The following is a 22035-nucleotide window of genomic DNA, read 5'->3' as shown; positions in this document are numbered from 1 at the left end:
GGTGCCGTGGCCAAACCAGAAGGCAGGACCTGAAATCCAAAAACTAACCAGGCACAACACTGCTTAGCTTCCAACATCAGATGAGATTGGACATATCCAGTGTGATGCGGCTGTAGATGATTTTTGCTGTTTCTAACTTCTACTTCTAACTACTGGTACATCAATGAATAAGTTTCAAAATATAATGCATCAAGAGAACGGTGTTGGTAGTATAAAACTACCTACAGCACCTGGTATTCCCAGGTGGTCTCACATCCAAGAACAAACCAGGCCTAAAATCAGGTGATATTGGGCATATACAGTGTGGTGTGGCTGTAGATGAGCTTAGTGGTTTCTGTTAGAGTTCTTCTACTTCTAACTACTCGTACATAAATGAGTAAGCAGCCGATTTATTAAACCTGGTGAAATGATAATTTGCATGGTGATAAAGTACCAGCCAGTCAGCTCCTAGTTGCCATGTCACAGGCTGGGTTTGAAAAATGACAGTTAGGAGCTGACTGGCTGGTACTTTATCACCTTGCACTTTATCAGTTCACCAGGCTTAATAGATCTGCCCCAATGTTTCAAAATGGAATGCATCAAGAGAACGGTGTTGGTAGTATAAAACTACCTACAGCACCTGGTATTCCCAGGTGGTCTCACATCCAAGAACAAACCAGGCCTAAAATCAGGTGATATTGGGCATATACAGTGTGGTGTGGCTGTAGATGAGCTTAGTGGTTTCTGTTAGAGTTCTTCTACTTCTAACTACTCGTACATAAATGAGTAAGCAGCCGATTTATTAAACCTGGTGAAATGATAATTTGCATGGTGATAAAGTACCAGCCAATCAGCTCCTAATTGCCATGTCACAGGCTGGGTTTGAAAAATGACAGTTAGGAGCTGACTGGCTGGTACTTTATCACCTTGCACTTTATCAGTTCACCAGGCTTAATAGATCTGCCCCAATGTTTCAAAATGGAATGCATCAAGAGAACGGTGTTAGTATTGTAAAAATACACACAGCTCCTGGTATTTCCTTGTGGTCTCCCATCCAAGTACTAAAACCAGGACCAACACTGCTCAGCTTCCATGATCAGGAGAGATTGGGCAAATCCAGTGTGCTGTAGCTGTAGATGAGCTGGTGGTTTCTGTTACAGCTCTTCTACTTCTAACTTCTGGTACATAAAAGAATACATGTAAAAATTAAATGTACCAAGAAAATGGTGTTGGTAGTTTAAAAACACCTAAAGAATCTGATACTACCAAGCAGTCTCCCATCCATGTATTAACAAAGTCCAATACTGCTTTGCTTCAAAAATCAAATGAGATTGGGCATATCCAGTGTGGTGTGGCTTTAGATAAGCTTTGTGGTTTCTGTTAGAGCTCTTCTACTTCTAACTACTGGTACATTAATGAATATGTATAAGGTTGTAGTTTATCCAATATGCCTTTACTACCTTACCTTTCAACCCCCCTCCCTCCCCTCTTCTCCTTATAGCTTCCTTAGTTCTCTCCTCCTCGTGTGTGCGTTATTTGTTTTCTCATACGTCCTAGAGGATGCTGGGGTCACATTAAGAACCATGGGGTATAGACGGGATCCGCAGGAGACATGGGCACTTTAAGACTTTCAAAGGGTGTGAACTGTCTCCTCCCTCTATGCCCCTCCTCCAGACTCCAGTTTTAGTATTGTGCGCAGTGATACTGGATGCACTACAGGGGAGCTCTACTGAGTTTCTCTGAAAAGACTTGTTAGTTTTTTTTATTTTCAGGGAGGCTGCTGGCAACAGTCTCCCTGCTTCGTGGGACTTAGGGGAGAGAAGTATGACCAACTTCTAGTGAGTTCAATGGCTCTGCTTCAGGCTGACAGGACACCATTAGCTCCTGAGGGTGCTGATCGCTGGGTACGCCTAGATGCACACTCCCGCAGCCTGCCGTCACCCCCTTACAGAGCCAGAAGACATGTGAGTAGCAGAAGAACAGAAGACTTCTTCTTCAGTGACGGCATTCTGAGGTACCGAGCAGCGAGCGGAACGCTGCGCGCCATGCTCCCACACAAACACAGGCACTGCAGGGTGCAGGGCACGGGGGGGGGGCACCATGGGCAGCATAAATTCCTCACAAAAGGCTGGAAAAAGTGGACATTAGTGCCTGGGCACTGTCCTTACCCCGCTAGCGTAATTAATTATTTCTGAGCGGGACAGATACGCGCCATTACAGCGGCGGGGCTTCTTCCTCACCTCACCAGAACATCTTTAGAGCATTACAAGTCTATCACTATAGAGTTTATTATTTCCCAGACTGTGTACTTTTGGCGCTGGATTGTGAGCTGAAAAATCCTCTGTGTCCCTCTGACAGATTTACTGACGGTCTGTCCCCCATAAGCCGGTGTGTCTGTGGGTACTTGGTATATGTGTGTCAACATGTCGGTGGCTGAATGTTTTTCCCAAGAGGAAACTATATTAGGAATGCAGACATATGATGGTGGCCCTGTTGGCACCACCAATAACTGACTGGGTAAATGTTTCAGTAATATCAGAGTAAGGTTGGATAAATCTGTGTCCCAGACACAGATGTAGAGAATAGATGTGATATTCATGGCTATGTTTCTTTTCCCTCAGGCCCCGCTGGGTCGCAAAAATGTTATTTTGCCCAGTTACTACACACTGATACTGACACGGATACTGATACTTATGTCGACCATAATGTTTCCTGATTAGATCCAATATTGGCAAGGAGCATTCAGTACATGATTGTGGATATTAAGGACATATTAAAATCACTGAAGACCCTGCTGTTCCTGACAAAGGGGTCTATATGTATGTATATATAGATATATAATGAAAGCTGATGTAACGTTCCTCCATCTCTGTTTGAGAAAGTCTGGGCCAGCTCGACAAGATGGTTTCAAATCCCCAAAAGGATTCTGGTTGTTTATTCATTTCCCGCCGCGGACAGAATAAAGTGGGAGTCACCCCCTGTTCTGCACGGGGCCCTGTCACAAATCCAGCGGATCGTATGCAGGAAGCTACATTATTTCTAGTTATGTAACCACGGGTACATTACTTAGACCTGCCATTACATGTGCATGGGTGAGTAGTAGTATTCAAGAATTGGTCGAATACCTTGTCATCCGATATAGATACCCTGGAGAGATGGGATACTCCTTACGTTGTATCATATCAAGGACACTGCAGCATACTTACGTGAGACTGCAAGGGATATAGGACTCTTGAGTTCACGGGCCAATTTCATGGCAGTGTCGGATAGGAGGGCATTGTGGATTCACCAAGAGAATGCTGATGCTGACTCCAAGAAGAAAGGGAGTCTCTTCCCTATGAAGGTGAAGCCTTGTTTGGTGACTGCCTAGTTAATTTGATCTCGGCAGCTCCCGCAGGTAAGTCAACCTTCTTGCCCTATGTTCCCTCCCAACGGATGAAGACGCATCATTATCTGATGCAGTCATTTCGGCCCAATAGATATGCAAGAAGTTAAGATTCCCCTTTCTTTGCAGGTAGAGGAAGGAGAAGAGAGAAGAGGTCTGCATCCTCTTCAAGATCGCAGGAGCAGAGATCATCCTCTGCTTCTGCCAAATCCACTGCATGACGCTGGGGCTCTCTTGCAGGAGCCCGCACCAGTGGGGGCACGTCTAAAACTCTTCAGTCAGTTCTGGATTCATTCGGACATGGACTCGTGTGATTTACAAATAGTGTCCCAAGGGTACAAACTGGGGTTTCAAGATGTTCCCCCTCACCGATTGTTCAAACATTAAGTTACTGTGCTATTCCTGGGTTATATAGCGCTGGGGTATGTGCTGGCATACTCTCTCTCTGTCTCTCCAAAGGGCCTTGTGGGGGAAATGTCTTCAGTAAAAGTATTCCCTGTGTGTGTGGTGTGTCGGTACGCGTGTGTCGACATGTCTGAGGAAGAAGGCTATATTAGAGAGGAGCGGGAGCAAATGAACGTGGTGTCTCCGCCGACACCTGATTGGATGGATATGTGGAATGTTTTAAATGCTAGTGTAAACTCATTGCACAAAAGATTAGACAAGGCAGAAGCTTTGGGACAGTCAGGGTCTCAACCAATGCCTAATCCTATGTCGCAGGGACTGTCAGGGTCTCATAAGCGCCCACTATCCAGATTGTTGACACAGATACCGACACGGATTCTGACTCCAGTGTCGATTACGATGATGCAAAGTTACAGCCAAAATTGGCAAAATACATTTGATATATGATTATGGCAATAAAAGATGTTTTGCACATCACAGAGGAGCCCCCTATCCCTGACAAGAGGGTACATATGTACAAGGGAAAGAAGCCTGAGGTAACCTTTCCCCCCTCACACGAGCTGAACGAGTTATGTGAAAAAGCTTGGGAATCTCCTGCAGATTTCCAAAAGGATTCCCCTTTCCCATCAACGGATAGGTTACGATGGGAATCCTCCCCTTGGGTGGACAAAGCATTAACACGCTTATCCAAGAAGGTAGCCCTCCCGTCCCAGGATACGGCTACCCTCAAAGAGTCTGCTGACCGCAAACAGGAGATTACCCTGAAGTCCATTTATACACATTCAGGTACCTTACTCAGACCGGCAATTGCGTCGGCCTGGGTGTGTAGTGCTGTAGCGGCATGGACGGATACCCTAGATAAGGCTACTATTTTATTGCCCCTGGGGCATATAAGAGATGCTGTCCTATATATGTGTGTATGCAAACTACAGGTGGTGCTGCAGGGCTCACACCCTTTTACTTGTCTTGTAGAGCAACTCTGGAGCTGTTACTGGGTCCAGCTGCTGCAAGAAATCAGCTTGAATGCTTCAGGGGCTTGGGCATGGCCAACATGAGCCCCACACTGATGGGGGTGTATAAAGCGATCTAGGGGTCATCCAAGCGCAACCCCACAAAGGCCGCCATGCCCTGCGTGACCATTTTCTCTTTTCATATGCAGACGAGGGTTGCAGCCAACTATGCCCATTGCTTGGATGACATCACCGTATGCAAATCCGTCTGCTGCAGACCTTTCCCCAGGAATGCTTGTACTAGTTGTTGCATATGGTTTGATGTTTGAGGGTGCTTCAGTATTAGGCAGCCTTCCGCCCTCTCATGTTCATCTGAAAATATGTGGTCTCCCTGCAGTTCCCTTGTGCTTCCTCAGTTGAATCTCCTTAACTTGACGGGTGTGTGCCCGAGCAGCCGCCCTCCACAGCCCTATCCCAGCACATGCTTTTCTTGCGTATGAGATCTCTTGATCATGAAGATAGTTCTCACAGGGTGAGGTTCATCCATTACATTTTAAAGTAGGAAGGTACAAATTACATATTCAAATTACATATATGTGCTGGATTCAAATGTTTTCCCCCCTTCCTTTCTCAATTGTGCCCATCAGCAGCTATTCTAATGTTGCTGCCAATGGGTGTGACACATTCATTTCTTCTGTGGGGTACACTGGACTCCACAAGGATTCACATTAGGGTGTAGAGTAGGATCTTGATCTGAGGCACCAACAGGCTCAAAGCTTTTGACTGTTCCCAAGATGCTCAGCGCCCCCTCCTCTATAACCTCGCTTCCATGAACAGGGAGCTCAGTTTGTAGTTGGTGCCTTCAGTAGCAGGCCACTTAAGAGGGGGCTGCCTCAGGCAGCCTATTCTTAGCTATTAATTTTGACAAGAAAAGAAGAACTTTTTTTTATAAGAATCTACAAGGGCTGCAGCAGGCTAGGTCTAATAGACATCTTTACTGCAGCTCCATCACTCCCAGCGGCGCAGTATACTCCCGCGCCCTGGTTGCTGGGTCACTGCAGCGGAGGCTCCGGTTTCTTCCTAAGGTCAGTCACACACACACCGCCCTCCGGGATCACGAGGCCGCTGATGAAAGGGAGGTAAGGGACTTCTATGCCCACACTATACCGTGATCCAGCGTGGCTGTAGGGGGCGGGCCATGTGCGCACTGGCGTGGACACTGATTACTGGGCAGCTGCTCCACTAGCCACCAGGGACAGTTAAGGAGCACAGCTCTGGGGGGTTTTCTCTTATATTAACCCCATTTTGTACTACCCGCAGTGCATTGTGATAGGTAATAGAGCCTGATTCAGGTTGGATTGCAATCGCAATAAGCAGTCCAACTGCAAAAATTGCTAAGAGCATACGCATGCGCCTGCATTTTCTGTGGCACCCCGCAGTTAATGCGATCGCCTCTGACTGTCAATCGGTGCTGGGGGGGGGTCAGCAACACTCCATTTCCAAGTCGGAGATGGAGCGGTGCGTGGGCAGGGCTTCAAAATGGGGTCGGCAACGGAGAAACAGGAGGCGTGGTCAGAGCGGTTGCATGACATCACATGCAGCAGCTGCGATCACAAAAAATGGTGGCGGCTTCCTGCGCACACATACAGTCTGCACCAACAGGAGGCTAACCCATTTTTTATGATCACGCTGAACTGCACTGCGACTGCAATTTCAGCGTGGTCAAGAAGGGAGGCGGCATGCTGGGTGGCCCAAGCATGCGAACCAAAGGATTGCAAATTCTGTTACTTAGCAGAATTTGCAATCCTTACTGAATTAGGCCATTGATTACAAAATTGTAAACAATATTTGAAGTTTTTCTTCAGGGACTAACACAAAAGATGCTTGGGGCTACTAACACATGGGTAAGCCACGTAAAGCTTCCCATGGGTCAGTGGCATCACAACGGGGTTGCGGCCCACACCCGAGTGTCACCCGCCAAGGGGGGTGACACCAAAGTGCCGGCTCCTCTTCAGTGACAGAATATGGGTGTTTCACTGTGACATTACGTGCAACACCCAGTTTCTGTCACTGTGCAGGAGCCAGCACCACTCACACACTAGTCCCCGGGTGCAGCACTCAACCCCCGGGATACCCGGAGCAACAAAATGGAGATTCAGGCCAACAGGCCACACCCCTACCTATGAGACCATGCCTCCATTTTACCATTGCGCTGCTTATCTGCGCGCACTGCATTACAATCTCCCTCGCTTCCTCTCTGGGTGTCACAAATGATAGTGACACCTTTGCCATGCTTGTAGCAGCTGGTCCTAAGATCTACGCCTCCAGCCCTGAGTGTTTGCCCTTGTGACTTGTTGATCATCATAGCGAAGCAGATTCTTACAGAAAACTGCAGGGGCTTAGATTGAAAAGAAAAACATTGACGAACCCATCATTTCAGCAACAGGGTCTGCCACACGGCTGACTGAAATGACTGGTTGGTTTGGACCCCCACCAAAAAAGAAGCAATCAATCTCTCCTTGCACAAACTGGCTCTACAGAGGCAAGATGTCCACCTCATCATCCTCCGATTCCTCACCCCTTTCACTGTGTACATCGCCCTCCTCATAGATTATTAATTCGTCCCCACTGGAATCCACCATCTCAGATCCCTGTGTACTTTCTGGAGGCAATTGCTGGTGAATGTCTCCACGGAGGAATTGATTATAATTCATTTTGATGATCATCATCTTCTCCACATTTTCTGGAAGTAACCTCGTACGCCGATTGCTGACAAGGTGAGCGGCTGCACTAAACACTCTTTTGGAGTACACACTGGAGGGAGGGCAACTTAGGTAGAATAAAGCCAGTTTGTGCAAGGGCCTCCAAATTGCCTCTTTTTCCTGCCAGTATACATACGGACTGTCTGACGTGCCTACCTGGATGCGGTCACTCATATAATCCTCCACCATTCTTTCAAAGGTGACAGAATCATATGCAGTGACAGTAGACGACATGTCAGTAATCGTTGCCAGGTCCTTCAGTCCGGACCAGATGTCAGCACTCACTCCAGACTGCCCTGCATCACCGCCAGCGGGTGGGCTCGGAATTCTTAGCCTTTTCCTCGCACCCCCAGTTGCGGGAGAATGTGAAGGAGGAGCTGTTGACGGGTCACGTTCCGCTTGACTTGACAATTTTCTCACCAGCAGGTCTTTGAACCTCTGCAGACTTGTGTCTGCAGGAAAGAGAGATACAATGTAGGTTTTAAATCTAGGATCGAGCACGGTGGCCAAAATTTATTGCTCTGATTTCAACAGATTGAATCCTGGTTAAGCGAATTAAGGGCTCCATCCACAAGTCCCACATGCCTAGCGGAATCGCTCTGTTTTAGCTCCTCCTTCAATGTCTCCAGCTTCTTCTGCAAAAGCCTGATGAGGGGAATGACCTGACTCAGGTTGGCAGTGTCTGAACTGACTTCACGTGTGGCAAGTTCAAAGGATTGCAGAACCTTGCACAACGTTGAAATCATTCTCCACTGCGCTTGAGTCAGGTGCATTCCCCCTCCTTTGCCTATATCGTGGGTAGATGTATAGGCTTGAATGGCCTTTTGCTGCTCCTCCATCCTCTGAAGCATATAGAGGGTTGAATTCCACCTCGTTACCACCTCTTGCTTCAGAGGATGGCAGGGCAGGTTCAGGAATGTTTGGTGGTGCTCCAGTCTTCGGCACGCGGTGGCTGAATGCAGAAAGTGGCCCGCAATTCTTCGGGCCACCGACAGCATCTCTTGCACGCCCCTGTCGTTTTTTAAATAATTCTGCACCACCAAATTCAATGTATGTGCAAAACATGGGACGTGCTGGAATTTGCCCAGATGTAATGCACGCACAATATTGGTGGCGTTGTCCGATGTCACAAATCCCCAGGAGAGTCAAATTGGGGTAAGCCATTCTGCGATGATGTTCCTCAGTTTCCGTAAGAGGTTGTCAGCTGTGTGCCTCTTATGGAAAGCGGTGATACAAAGCGTAGCCTGCCTAGGAACGAGTTGGCATTTGCGAGATGCTGCTACTGGTGCCGCCGCTGCTGTTCTTGCTGCGGGAGGCAATACATCTACCCAGTGGGCTGTCACAGTCATATAGTCCTGAGTCTGCCCTGCTCCACTTAACCACGGACATGTGGACTAGTGGACATTGGGTACAACTGCATTTTTTAGGACACTGGTGACTCTTTTTCTGAGGTCTGTGTACATTTTCGGTATCGCCTGCCTAGAGAAATGGAACCTAGATGGCATTTGGTACCGGGGACACAGTACCTCAATCAAGTCTCTAGTTGCCTCTGAATTAACGATGGATACCGGAACCACGTTTCTCACCACCCAGGCTGACAAGACCTGAGTTATCCGCTTTGCAGCAGGATGACTGCTGTGATATTTCATCTTCCTCGCAAAGGACTGTTGGACAGTCAATTGCCTACTGGAAGTAGTACAAGTGGTCTTCCGACTTCCCCTCTGGGATGACGATCGACTCCCAGCAGCAACAACAGCAGCGCCAGCAGCAGTAGGCGTTACACTCAAGGATGCATCGGAGGAATCCCAGGCAGGAGAGGACTCGTCAGACTTGCCAGTGACATGGCCTGCAGGACTATTGGCTCTCCTGTCTAAGAAGGAAATTGACACTGAGGGAGTTGGTGGTGTGGTTTGCAGGAGCTTGGTTACAAGAGGAAGGGATTTAGTGGTCAGTGGACTGCTTCCGCTGTCATCCAAAGTTTTTGAACTTGTCACTGACTTATGATTAATGCGCTGCAGGTGACGTATAAGGGAGGATGTTCTGAGGTGGTTAACATCCTTACCCCTACTTATTACAGCTTGACAAAGGCAACACACGGCTTGACACCTGTTGTCCGCATTTGTGTACAGGATGCATACCTTCATGTCCAAATTTATCCATCTCATCAGTCGTACCTCAGATTTGCGGTACAGGACTGTCATTGCCAATTTCAGACGTTGCTGTTTGGTCTCTCCACTGCCCAGAGAATTTTCACCAAGGTAATGGTGGAAATGATGGTTCTCCTGCGCAAGCAATGTGTCACAATTATCCCGTACTTGAGCGATCTCATAAAAGCGAGATCAAGAGAGCAGTTGCTGAACAGCGTATCACTTTCACTGAAAGTGTTACAGCAACACGGCTGGATTTTCAATATCCCAAAGTCGCAGTTGGTTCCTACGACTCGTCTGTCTTTCTTGGGCATGATTCTGGACACAGACCAGAAGAGGGTTTATCTCCCGATAGAAAAGGCCCAGGAACTCATGACTCTTGTCAGGAACCTATTGAAACCAAAACTTGTGTCAGTGCATCACTGCACTCGAGTCCTGGGAAAGATGGTGGCATCATACAAAGCCATTCCATTCGGCAGGTTCCATGCGAGGACTTTCCAATGGGACCTACTGGACAAGTGGTCTGGGTCACATTTACAGATGCATTGGTTGATCACCCTGTCCCCCAGGGTCAGGATATCACTCCTGTGGTGGCTGCAGAGTGCTCACCTTCTCGAGTGACGCAGATTCGGCATTCAGGACTGGATCCTGGTGACCACAGATGCAAGCCTCCAAGGTTGGGGAGCAGTCACACAGGGAAGAAATTTCCAAGGTCTTTGGTCAAGTCAAGAGACTTGTCTTCACATCAACATCCTGAAACTAGGGGCCATATACAATGCCCTACGTCAAGCGGAGACCTTACTTTGCGACCAACCGGTTCTGATCCAGTCAGACAACGTCACCGCAGTGGCTCATGTAAACCGCCAAGGCGGCACAAGGAGCAGAGTGGCGATGGCACAAGCTACCTTTGCATTTTTCTCCCAAACGAAGGACACTAGAATGAAAATTTTAAAGCCTCCTGTTAGTGCTTCATCTACACGGTATAGCCCTGAATTTTCCAATGCGTAGCTCTTTGCAAAAGAGAGATATTGGCAAGGAAAAGCTGTCTTGTACCTTTGCATTTTTCTCCCAAACGAAGGACACTAGAAAGAAAATTTTAAAGCCTCCTGATAGGCCATCAGCTACACGGCATAGCCCTGAATTTTCCAATGCGTAGCTCTTTGCAAAAGAGAGATATTGGCAAGGAAAAGCTGTCTTGTACCTTTGCATTTTTCTCCCAAACGAAGGACACTAGAAAGAAAATTTTAAAGCCTCCTGTTAGGCCATCATCTACACGGCATAGCCCTGAATTTTCCAATGTGCAGCTCTTTGCAAAAGAGAGATATTGGCAAGGAAAAGCTGTCTTGTACCTTTGCATTTTTCTCCCAAACGAAGGAAACTAGAATGAAAATTTTAAAGCCTCCTGTTAGTGCTTCATCTACACGGTATAGCCCTGAATTTTCCAATGCGTAGCTCTTTGCAAAAGAGAGATATTGGCAAGGAAAAGCTGTCTTTCAACTCTTCCACAACTGAAAAACAGATAGTGTTCCCAAGCCTTCCATCCTGTAATATCTTCAGTCTCTCGTCAATGAAGAAAACAATCCCTCCAGCAGACTCTTCAACCACGATACAAGATCACAGCCAAAAGGGCGAGAAGCAACTACACTTGTGTTTAACCAAAATGGCTAAAACTTAGTGGAGGAAAGTGCAGTGCACCAAAACATAAGCTGACACAATCATGGAGAATGCGCCAGCATATATGCTCTTCTATCTATATTTTGCAAACCTGCTCTTGTCCCCTCCAGCTGCTCCATGTAGATTTAACGCCTGGCAAGGTGCATAACCCACTGACAAGCAGGCACACTCCTGCATGAGTTTTCACTCTCACTAGCAGGATGATACACATTCATTTGCATGTGCTCCACCTCTGACACACCGCCCACCCAACCACCCAGTCACCAGAGCCACACACAAGCCAACTGGCTCCGTGATTTAATTTGCACAGTGCAGTCATCCAGGCAGCATGTCCTTCTCAATGGAATAATCTCTGGTTCCATGGAATCTTCCGCATTGGAATGCTGCGGAACAAAAAGGATTTAAACATTCAGCTTGCTAGCATTCAATGTACCTGCGGCTTGGCTCTAGCACATGGGTCTTCATCCTGTGGCCCTCCAGCTGCTGTGAAACTACACATCCCAGCATGCCCTGCCACAGTTTTGCTATTAAGGTATGCTAAAACTGAGGCAGGGCATGCTGGTATATGTAGTTCCACAGCAGCTGGAGGGTCGCAGGTTGAAGACCCATATTCTAGCATGCCTATTCTATGATGCATGTTCCGTGATGTCACAATCAGCTTGGAATGGGGTGTCTAGCATGCATTTGCTGACAGCCACTTGAGGGAGACACACATCAGGAGATGCAGCATATCGGAGGTCTTCGATGCCTTTCCAGCAAATGCACACCACCAGCTGCTGGTCTGGACACAAAACAATACCCACAATTGAAGGCTCAAAATGCCCAACTACAGGATTAATGTAAGTAGTGAATTTAGGAATTAATTTAGAAGTAGGAAATTAAGTTAGTTCACAAGTACATTCAAATTCCGATCTAAAGTCTAGGTAGGCCTCACGTCCTGGCAGCCCCCAGCATTTAAAAATGCCTTGATTAGAGGTAGGGAATTAAATGTAGATAAGAAGTAGACACAAAATAACACTCCACAGAGCAATTATCAGGTGTCTTTATCAATTGTTGCATTTAAAAAATCAAGCAATTAGGGAACACAATGTTGCGACAATGTAACCCTATTTGCAAAATAGTACTAAATAAGTTTGTCGATGTAAGACATTTGCAAAGGCGCAAACAAAACACGCTGGAAAATGCAACTGAATCTGTTTTTGGAGGTTAGAATAGATGCAGGATCAAGTAGCTCAATGGGTAGGGTGTTTGATTAGAATTCAACAGGTTATAGATTTGAATCCTGGGTATGATAGTTTGAGGTGTTATTTAATAAAGTATGTTTATATATTAGTCACACATGGCTTACTTTTACAAATGGCATGTCACCAGTTAGTGCTGACTGCTGATATGCCATTTGCACAAACACCCCATGTGTGACTGTATATGCATTTAAGGAGGGCACCCCGGCAATACCACAAACCATTGAGTGTCAAGTATACTAGATATATCTTCATATCTCATGTGCTTTCTCTGAGACCAATCTTGTTATGCCCCTTCCCCACAAGGCATGCGCCTTTTGTCCATATTGCAAAAATGGGGAGGGGAGGGGGGGGGCATATAATTCTCTGTCACAGGGCACCAAAAAGTCTAGTTATGGCTCTGGTATGCATTATGTAATCTGGCAGACCATATCTCCAACACTGGCTGGTTGGAATAGAAATCCGGTTATCTATGTGAGCAAATGACCATCAACGATTTACTCTCAAACACTAGAAAATGGACAAACATGGTCCCCTAAACAAATTGGTTAAATTTTGGGTTTAACCAATTTGTGTAATGACCATTTTTGACCACTTTTCTAGTGTTTGGGAGCAAATGGTTAATTGACATTTGCTACTATACATTACCATATTTTCATTCCACCCATCCAGACTGGATAGATAGCCTGACAGATAATTGTGTAGTGTACGCCCAGGATAACTGTCAGTTGTGCTTTCTTTTATGACGGCACATAAATGGGTGGGCAGATCCAGAGCAAGCACTGCCCACTCATGCATAGTTGTCAACTGATGTGAAGTTCCAGGGGGCAATCTCAGTTATAAAGAAAAGTATCTGGAAATTGTCCCTAGTTTAAAAAAAAATAAAAAAAAAAATTGATCAACTCCATTTATTTAGTATGATATCCCAGCAGTCAGAACAACATACTTTATTAAATAACACATTTCAAACTACCATACCCAGGATTCAAACCTATAACCTGTTGAATTCTAATCAAACACCCTACCTATTGAGCTATTTGATCCTGCATAAAAATTGTGAACATTATATGAAGCTATTGGTACTTTGCAAAAAAAAAGTATCAGCATTACAACGCAGCAGATCCATGCAGTTTGCAGCCACACACTACATGTATCTGCTCAGCCACAATGCTGATTATTTCTTCACAAAGTACAAGGTGAGCTCCAAACAGAATTCTCTAGCTTAGAATTATACCTTTCTATGCCAAACCTAGAAGTCGGGCCCCCCACCCTGGGATCCCCCAGAGGGAGGCCTGCACCGTCATGCGGCAGGCTTGTCCGTTTTGGAAGCAGGCTGATGGGCAGCCCAGGCTTGCTTCAGTCTGGGCTTGGCAGGTCTGGAAGCATGAGCTTGCTTTGGGTATGCCTGACCTTGGGTACGCTTTACCTGAGGGATGAAAGGGCCAAGGGAAAGTACTTTTAGCCTTCTGCGTGGTAGGAGTCATACGAGGTAGGCAAGCTGTTTTAGCAGTAGCCAGATCAGCTACAATCTTATTGAGGTCTTCTCCAAAGAGAGTGTCTCCCTTGAAAGGAAGCACCTCCAGGGTTTTCTTGGAATCCATATCCACCGACCAGGATCTCAACCAGCTGTATAAAGTATTACCTTGGAACTGGCTCTCCACTCCCCATTATCTGGTTATCATGGCTTCCTCCGCCAGTGTCCAGACTCGCTTGCTGAAGCTCGGCCACTTCTTCCTAGCAGCAGGCTCCTGGATCACTGGGCAGCAGAGGTGCTTGGGAGCCGGAAGGGGGCGGAGCAATCAGGCAGGCAGTTGCAGTGCTGCCCAGCTATCTGTGGTGTGAGAAGAAGCAGGGGCACCCCACCGCTGGCAGTGCTGCAGCTAGCGGTGGTGGCAGCGGCGAGGCTGCTGGGCTGGGTCTTGAAAAAGGTGGAAAGAAGGGTTTTACGGCATGGAATGTACAAAATGCGAGACCCTGCTGGTAGCGCCTTTGTCTATTTAGTAGGAAGGGCACGTAACAGCCGGGGGGCAATGGAGTGGAGGAAGCCCTTTAGGGCTGGAGCCCATTCAGGGCTGGAGCCCGGCGGCAACTGACTCCGTTGTCTCTGGCAGTTCTGCCCCTGGACTAGAGGAATGGTCAAGAACATGGCAACATTTAATGCCAAAAAATGCAAAATCATACATGTCTCAAAATGCAAAGGGCTAACTATAATATTAAGGGCATTATAATGGCAAGAGGAAAGCTATCTAAGTATTACTATTTCAGGTGAGCAATGTAACAAAGCAATAGGAAAGACAAGTCAGATGCTTGTTTGCATAGGTTAAAGAACCAGTAGCAGAAAAAAGTAATACAGGTTGAGTATCCCCATATGCAAATATTCCGAAATACGGAATATTCCGAAATACGGGACCTTTTTTGAGTGAGACTGAGATAGTGAAACCTTTGTTTTTGATGGCTCAGTGTACACAAACTTTGTTAATACTCAAAGTTATTAAAAATATTGTATTAAATGAACTTCAGACTGTGTGTATAAGGTGTATATGACACATGATGAATTCTGTGAATGTACCACACTTTGTTTAATGCACAAAGTTAATAAAAAAATATTGGCTAAAAATGACCTTCAGGCTGTGTGTATAAGGTGTATATGAACATAAATGCATTCTGTGCTTAGAATTTAGGTCCCATCACCATAATATCTCGTTATGGTATGCAATTATTCCAAAATACAGAAAAATCCGATATCCAAAATTCCTCTGTCCCAAGCATTTTGGATGAGGGATACTCAACCTGTAATGCCACTGTATAGGTCCTTGGTACAGCCACATTTAGAATCCTGTGTTCAGTTCCAGAAGCCATATCTCCAGAAGGCTGTAAATACATTAGGGCAACTAAAATTGTGCATGGCCTACATCACAAAACTTACCTGGAAATACTAAAAAATGTTGATGTGTATAGTTGGAGAAGGGAAGAGGGAACATACAGTAATAGAAACATTTAAATATATAGGGAGGAATGTAATAGGGTGTGAGAATCAGAAAGTGAGAGATTTTTGTGTTTTTTTCCTGTTGTTTTTTTTTTTTTTTATTGTTTGTTTTTTTAAAGTGGCAATCCTTTACATGGCAAAAACAGGTTGATATTTGCCATGTAAAGGATTGCCCACCCGTGGGCATGTGTAGGAGGGGCACTGCTACTGTTGGCATTATGTGTGTAAGCTGCACTGATATGGTGGTTATGTGTATAAAAGGGCACTGCGACTGTGGGTATTATTATTATTATTATTATTATTATTATTACATGCGGTGTAATGACAATAAGATAGTGCTACTGTGTGGCGTATTTTGATTTGGGGTGCTATTGTGTGGCCATGCCCCTTCCTTGTGATACCACACCTTCTTTTTTTAAGGAGCGCACTGTCCCTTTATTAAGTATTGGAGAGAGGGCCCAAATTAATAGTTTGCAGGGAGGCGCCAAACACCCTAGCACTGGCCCTTTGGTAGGGGACAGGATTTGCTTCTGCTTGTGCACATATGTTATGATTGCCAGCCAACAGCACTGGTTTTGCCTATAACACTAACTATAAATATTTTGAATTGGTCCTGGACCATCAATCCAAGGCACCCCTGCAAGTGTCCTGAGGCACCCCAGGGTGCAGTTTGAGAACCACTGGTCTAGTGAGTACCCAGGATAATTATTGTAGCTGGTCTGCGGGTAACAGCTCTCAGATCCACTTCTAGAAAAAATGTCAGCAATGTAATTTGAGTGAACAAACTGCAGAGATGAACCCTTTCTGTGACTGCTGCACAGGGATCACACAAACTCTATTCATAGGGCTGACTTCACTTAGGGGAGATGTTCTCACCCCGCAAAGAAGTGCGAGTATATACCGCACTTACGGTACCATTGGATTTACAGATATTTTCTTGCAATACACTATGGGGGTCATTCTGAGTTGATTGCTCGCTAGCAGTTTTTAGCAGCCATGCAAACGCATTGTCGCTGCCCACTGGAGAGTGTATATTCACTTTGGAGAAGTGCGAACACTTGAGCAGCAGAGCGCCTGCAAAATCATTTCAAAATAAGACCAGCACTGTAGTTACACTTCGTGTGCGTTGATTCTAACAACCGAGGACGGCTTTTGATGTCACAACACCCATCCAGCGAATGCCAGCCACGTCTGCATTTCTTCTGCCACGCCTGCATTTTTCCAAGCACTCCCTGAAAACGGTCAGTTGACACCCAGAAACGCCCTCTTTCTGTCAATCTCCTTGTGGCCTGTCTGTGATTGGAATAATCGCTAGAACTAGTGCAAAAACCCACAATGGACTTTGTACCCGTACGATGCGCATGCACATTACGGAGCATGCGCATGCCACAGATTAGCCATTTTTTTTCAACTGATTGCTACGCAGCGAACAACGGCAGCAAGCGATCAACTCGAATGACCCCCCTATATACATAGAAACATGGATTTTTACTGCAGGAATTATGGTTAGTTTAGGGGTATCGGTTAGGGTCAACAGAGGTGTAGCTAGGGGTCCAAGCGCCCCTGGCAAAGTAAGGGACTGGCGCCCCCCCTTTCGATAAAGCATTGCAGTCCAATGGCGGTTACCATGTTGGAGCCACAGACAACTGACCCCCTCCCCCACACGCTGCCCTACATCATCGCTGGGATTCACTGTTGGTGTGAAGCCACTGGGAACATTCTGGTAGCATTAGCAGCAGTCCTGTGTCATAGATAGGGAAGGCAGAAGGATAACTAGCTAATAGCAGTCTGTTGGCAGCAGAGGCTGGGCGGGGGGGCTGAGAATGAGCCAACGCTGATCAGTGTCCAGTCTGCTCAGACAAAAATAATTTGTGATCAGGGCTGGTTTCTAGACCAAAGGAGCCATTGGCAAAAATTTCCTTTGGCACCCCCCCCCCCCCCCACACACACACATACACACACACACACACACACACACACACACACACACACACACACACAAAAAAGAACATATCCCAGTTTAACATAACGCTATGTGGTGCAAGGTGTGGAGCTGGTCACTTGTATCAGACCTCTGACATTTGCCTTTTCACCCATATTGCATACTTTTTCTTGCAGGGTGTGTCTTAATTCAAGAAGTGTTCTAAGTACTTCAGCTTAGTATCTTTACTGACCCCTCTTTACCCCACACTACATAACTGACCCCTCTATACCCTACCACTACATTCACTGACCTTTCTATAACCATCACTGCATTACTGACCCCTCTATACAGTACACTGACCTCTATATACCTGCTAGTACATCCCTGATGCCTATATTCCTAAGCTAAATCCCTGACGCCTCTATTCCCTACGCTACATCCCTGATGCCTCTATTCCCTATGCTACATCCCTGACGCCTCTATACCCTACGCTACATCCCTGATGCCTCTATTCCCTACGCTACATTCCTGATGCCTCTATAACCTACGCTACATCCCTGACGCCTCTATACCCTACGCTACATCCCTGACGCCTCTATACAGTACAATGCATTACTGATCCCTCTAGACCATACATCCTCATTTACATCAGAGAGATAGTGAAACACTGGAAAAATAAGGATAAAGTGGACTACAGAAACTGATGCTCTAAACAAAGGAGAGAGAGAGAAAAGCACAAGGGAAAGTGGGCAATCGGAACACCATAGAGAGAGGAGAGATAGAAAATGCCTGAAAAAGTAAAGGGGGTTGGGTATGGCATCCGGCGCTCGGGATTCCAGCAGTCACATGATACCTAATCCTAATCCTAACCCCTCTGGGGGGGTGGCGGATAGGGCTAACCCTCAGGGGTGGCAGCTAGGACTAACCCCCCCCCCCTCCTAGTGCCTTCCCCTAACACCCCCTCCCCCGGTCCTAACCCTCCCTCCAATACTCGCCTTCGGATGTTGGCTGTCTGTGTGCCGGCACCAGTCTCCCAAGTGGTGTCAGGATTCCAACATCGGTCAAATGACCGCCGGTATACCGTCTGCCGGGATGGTAAATGTATCCTGAGGACAGGTAGTGAGTGTGGAGGGATAGGTGGTTCAGTAAAATGTAACAGCTCAAACTGCGATCATTCACTGATAAATTGATTTATAGCTCTCCCTTTTTAACCATTGCAGTCATAAAAGCAATGTTTTTTAAACTTTTAAATAAAGCTTGTTAGCATCCCCAGCACACTGTATATGCTGGGAGATGTAGTTCTCAATATGAAAACATTTAATTACTGTATGAACTCTAATTCCCCAACTGAAACCTCTCACAAACACACACTCCTAAATCTAGTACACACACACACACACACACACATTTCCCCAGTACTGACAACTCTCATCACTTCCACACACTGACAACTCCCTCCTGCTCCTCTCCCCACTGACACTGACAGCTCCCTCACAGTCACACACATCCTCCACCCCCCCCCCCCCCCCACACACACACTGATAGCACACATGCACAAATCCCCCCCTCCTCGACACTAACTGTCACGGACTGCTTGGGCAGCAGGGGGCAGGCTCTGACTTGAAGTGCTGAAATTCAACAGCTCTCTCGAACTTGCAAGGCATGGCTGTGCAGCTGTCTCCAGCCATCTCCTTGCCCACTGTGCAAAGGGGCAGAGCTAGGAGTGAAGCAGTGGACAGCAGTTGAGGGGCGTTTCAAACTGTAACAGGGTTGGGACAATTTCAGTATCCTTCCCTCACCGTCTAATTGGTCAGTCCCATGCTGATTGCCATAGTGCCCTTTCGAGACTGCAGAACTCTATCCCTTAGCCACGGTTGGCACAGCTGGATGGTGCCCCTGGCAAGTGCCATCCTGGCCAAGGGGTAGATACGCCCCTGAGGGTCAGGGCCAGAAACAGAAATCTCGGGGCCCAGTACACTGATATCTCTGGGGCCCCCTCAACCCCCCCTTAACTTGGCAGAGGGATCTTTAAAAAAAAATGGAGCCTTTGACTCGGACCGTCAGTGAGGCCGGCAGGTGGTTTTCATACTGGGCTATCCAGCTCTTCGGTGGCGGTGGCAGGGACATTCAGAAAAGGGCCAGCACAGCAACATGCATAATAATGGCAATACAGTATGGACCACAGGGACTGGACAAAGTGATGGGGTAAAAGGAGGGGGGAGGGTTTAGTTGGCCTGTTAATTGTTTTCCTGCTTAAATTGAGCAGTTGGTGGATACACTTTAAAAAGCAATATTGGCACTGTGGCCCCATTATTTCTGTTCTTAATACTTGGAGCCCTGAACAAGTGTCCCCTTTGTCCCCCCTGTCACCGGGCCTGTTCAGGCGTTACCTATGGAGAAGCTGCGACATGACATCCTAGGACACGATACTGCACCATGCATCACCATTATATTTCAGTGTGCCTTGTCAATATTTAAATCTTGTTCTGTGTGACGTGAGTTGTAAATGGTTGAAAATCTCTGTGCTACAGAATCGTCACCATGTAGTTATAACAACACCGCAAAACCACCAAAAGATGTGTTTTGGTAGAGGGACTGCTGGAGGGGCCCATTGGGGCCCCCAGTTTGCTACCCCACCCCAGTATACCTGTGCTGTAGCCAGTGGAAGGGGCACTATCTTCCCGGTGATCTCTTCGGGAAGATGGTGCCGCACATAGAAAGCAAAGACTCTGGCTGCACTCTCCTGCCCTCGCTCTAAGCAAGGTGATCGGGCCACAAAAGGACCCCTGTCGGACCCCTGCCGGACCCCGGCCTGTGGGCCACAAAAGGATGCATTGGGGGCGGCATGCGGCCCATGGGTTTGACACCCCTGCCCTAGAGTATCAAAATTTGTTTCACGGCACCCCTAGGCCAAAGTTTTTTTTATTGAGAAATTCAGAAAAAAATATAAAATTAAGTAAATTGTGTTTATAGCATGTCATCCTCAGGTTCAGTTATGTTGTGAGGGAATGGTTTTGCCAATTTAATAAAGTATAAATAATTTTAATTGGTCCTGGACCACCAAACTATGCTACCAGTGCAAGAACCCCAGTTTGGAAACTACTGCCATAAAATAAACCTTTTTTGTTTTTTTTAAACTACATGTAATACACCTTAGAGCTCAGTTCCTAAAAGGTTTTAAACCCTTGCATACAGTAAACTACACATATTTAAAAATCCTACACCGGGCACAAGTGCTCACGGGCCAATTTCATGGCAGTCTCGGATAGGAGGGCATTGTGGATTCACCAAGGGAATGCTGATGCTGACTCCAAGAAGAAAGGGAGTCTCTTCCCTATGAAGGTGAAGCCTTGTTTGGCGACGGCCTAGTTAATTTGATCTCGGCAGCTCCCGCAGGTAAGTCATCCTTCTTGCCCTATGTTCCCTCTCAACGGATGAAGACGCATCATTATCTGAAGCAGTCATTTCGGCCCAATAGATATGCAAGAAGTTAAGATTCCCCTTTCTTTGCAGGTAGAGGAAGGAAAAGAGGGAAGAGGTCTGTAGCCTCTTCAAGATCGCAGGAGCAGAGATCGTCCTCTGCTTCTGCCAAATCCACTGCATGACGCTGGGGCTCTCTTGCAGGAGCCCGCACCAGTGGGGGGCACGTCTAAAACTCTTCAGTCAGTTCTGGATTCATTCGGACCTGGACTCGTGGGTTTTACAAATAGTGTCCCAAGGGTACAAACTGGGGTTTCAAGACGTTCCCCCTCACCGATTGTTCAAATCAGCCTTAGTCAGCAGGGAGAAGGTTTTTATTCAAGCCTCTTCGTGGTCCCGAAGCCGGACGGCTCAGTCATACCAATCTTAAATCTGAAATCCCTTAATTTCTACCTAAAGAAATTCAATTTCAAGATGGAATCTCTCAGGGTAGTGATCTCCAGTCCGGGGGATAAAGGAGATTTCATGGTTTTGGTAGACATAAAGGATGCCTACTTATATGTTCCCATTTAGCCACTGCATCAAGCTACCTGAGGTTTGCAATTCAGGATTGTCATTACCAATTTCAGACGTTGCCGTTTGGTCTGTCCACGGCTCCGAGGATTTTCACCAGGGTGATGGCGGAAATGATGGTTCTCCTTCGCAAGCAAGGAGTCACAATTATCCCGTACTTGGATGATCTCCTGATAAAGGCAAGATCCAGGGACCAGTTGGTGCAAAACATCTACTCTCCCTGACAGTTCTTCAACAACATGGTTGGCTCCTAAACTTGCCAAAATCGCAGTTGGTCCCAATGACGCGGTTGTTGTTTTTGGGAGTGATACTGGACACAGAAGAGGTTTTCTTCTAGTGGAAAGGCTCTGGAGATCCAGAGTCTGGTCAAACAAATTCTGAAACCAGCAAGAGTGTTAATCCATCAATGCATTCAGTTGCTGGTGAAGATGGTTGCGGCCTACGAGGCCATTCAGTTTGGCAGGTTCCATGCCAGAGTGTTCCAGTGGGACCTGTTGGACAAGTGGTCCGGATCCCACCTACACATGCACCGGAGGATAATCCTGTCTTCCAAGACCAGAATCTCACTCCATTGGTGGCTGCACAGTTC

This window comes from Pseudophryne corroboree, unplaced genomic scaffold, assembly GCF_028390025.1.
Source record: "Pseudophryne corroboree isolate aPseCor3 unplaced genomic scaffold, aPseCor3.hap2 scaffold_888, whole genome shotgun sequence".
NCBI classification, from domain to species: domain Eukaryota; kingdom Metazoa; phylum Chordata; class Amphibia; order Anura; family Myobatrachidae; genus Pseudophryne; species Pseudophryne corroboree.
Note: the sequence above shows the minus strand (reverse complement) of the source record.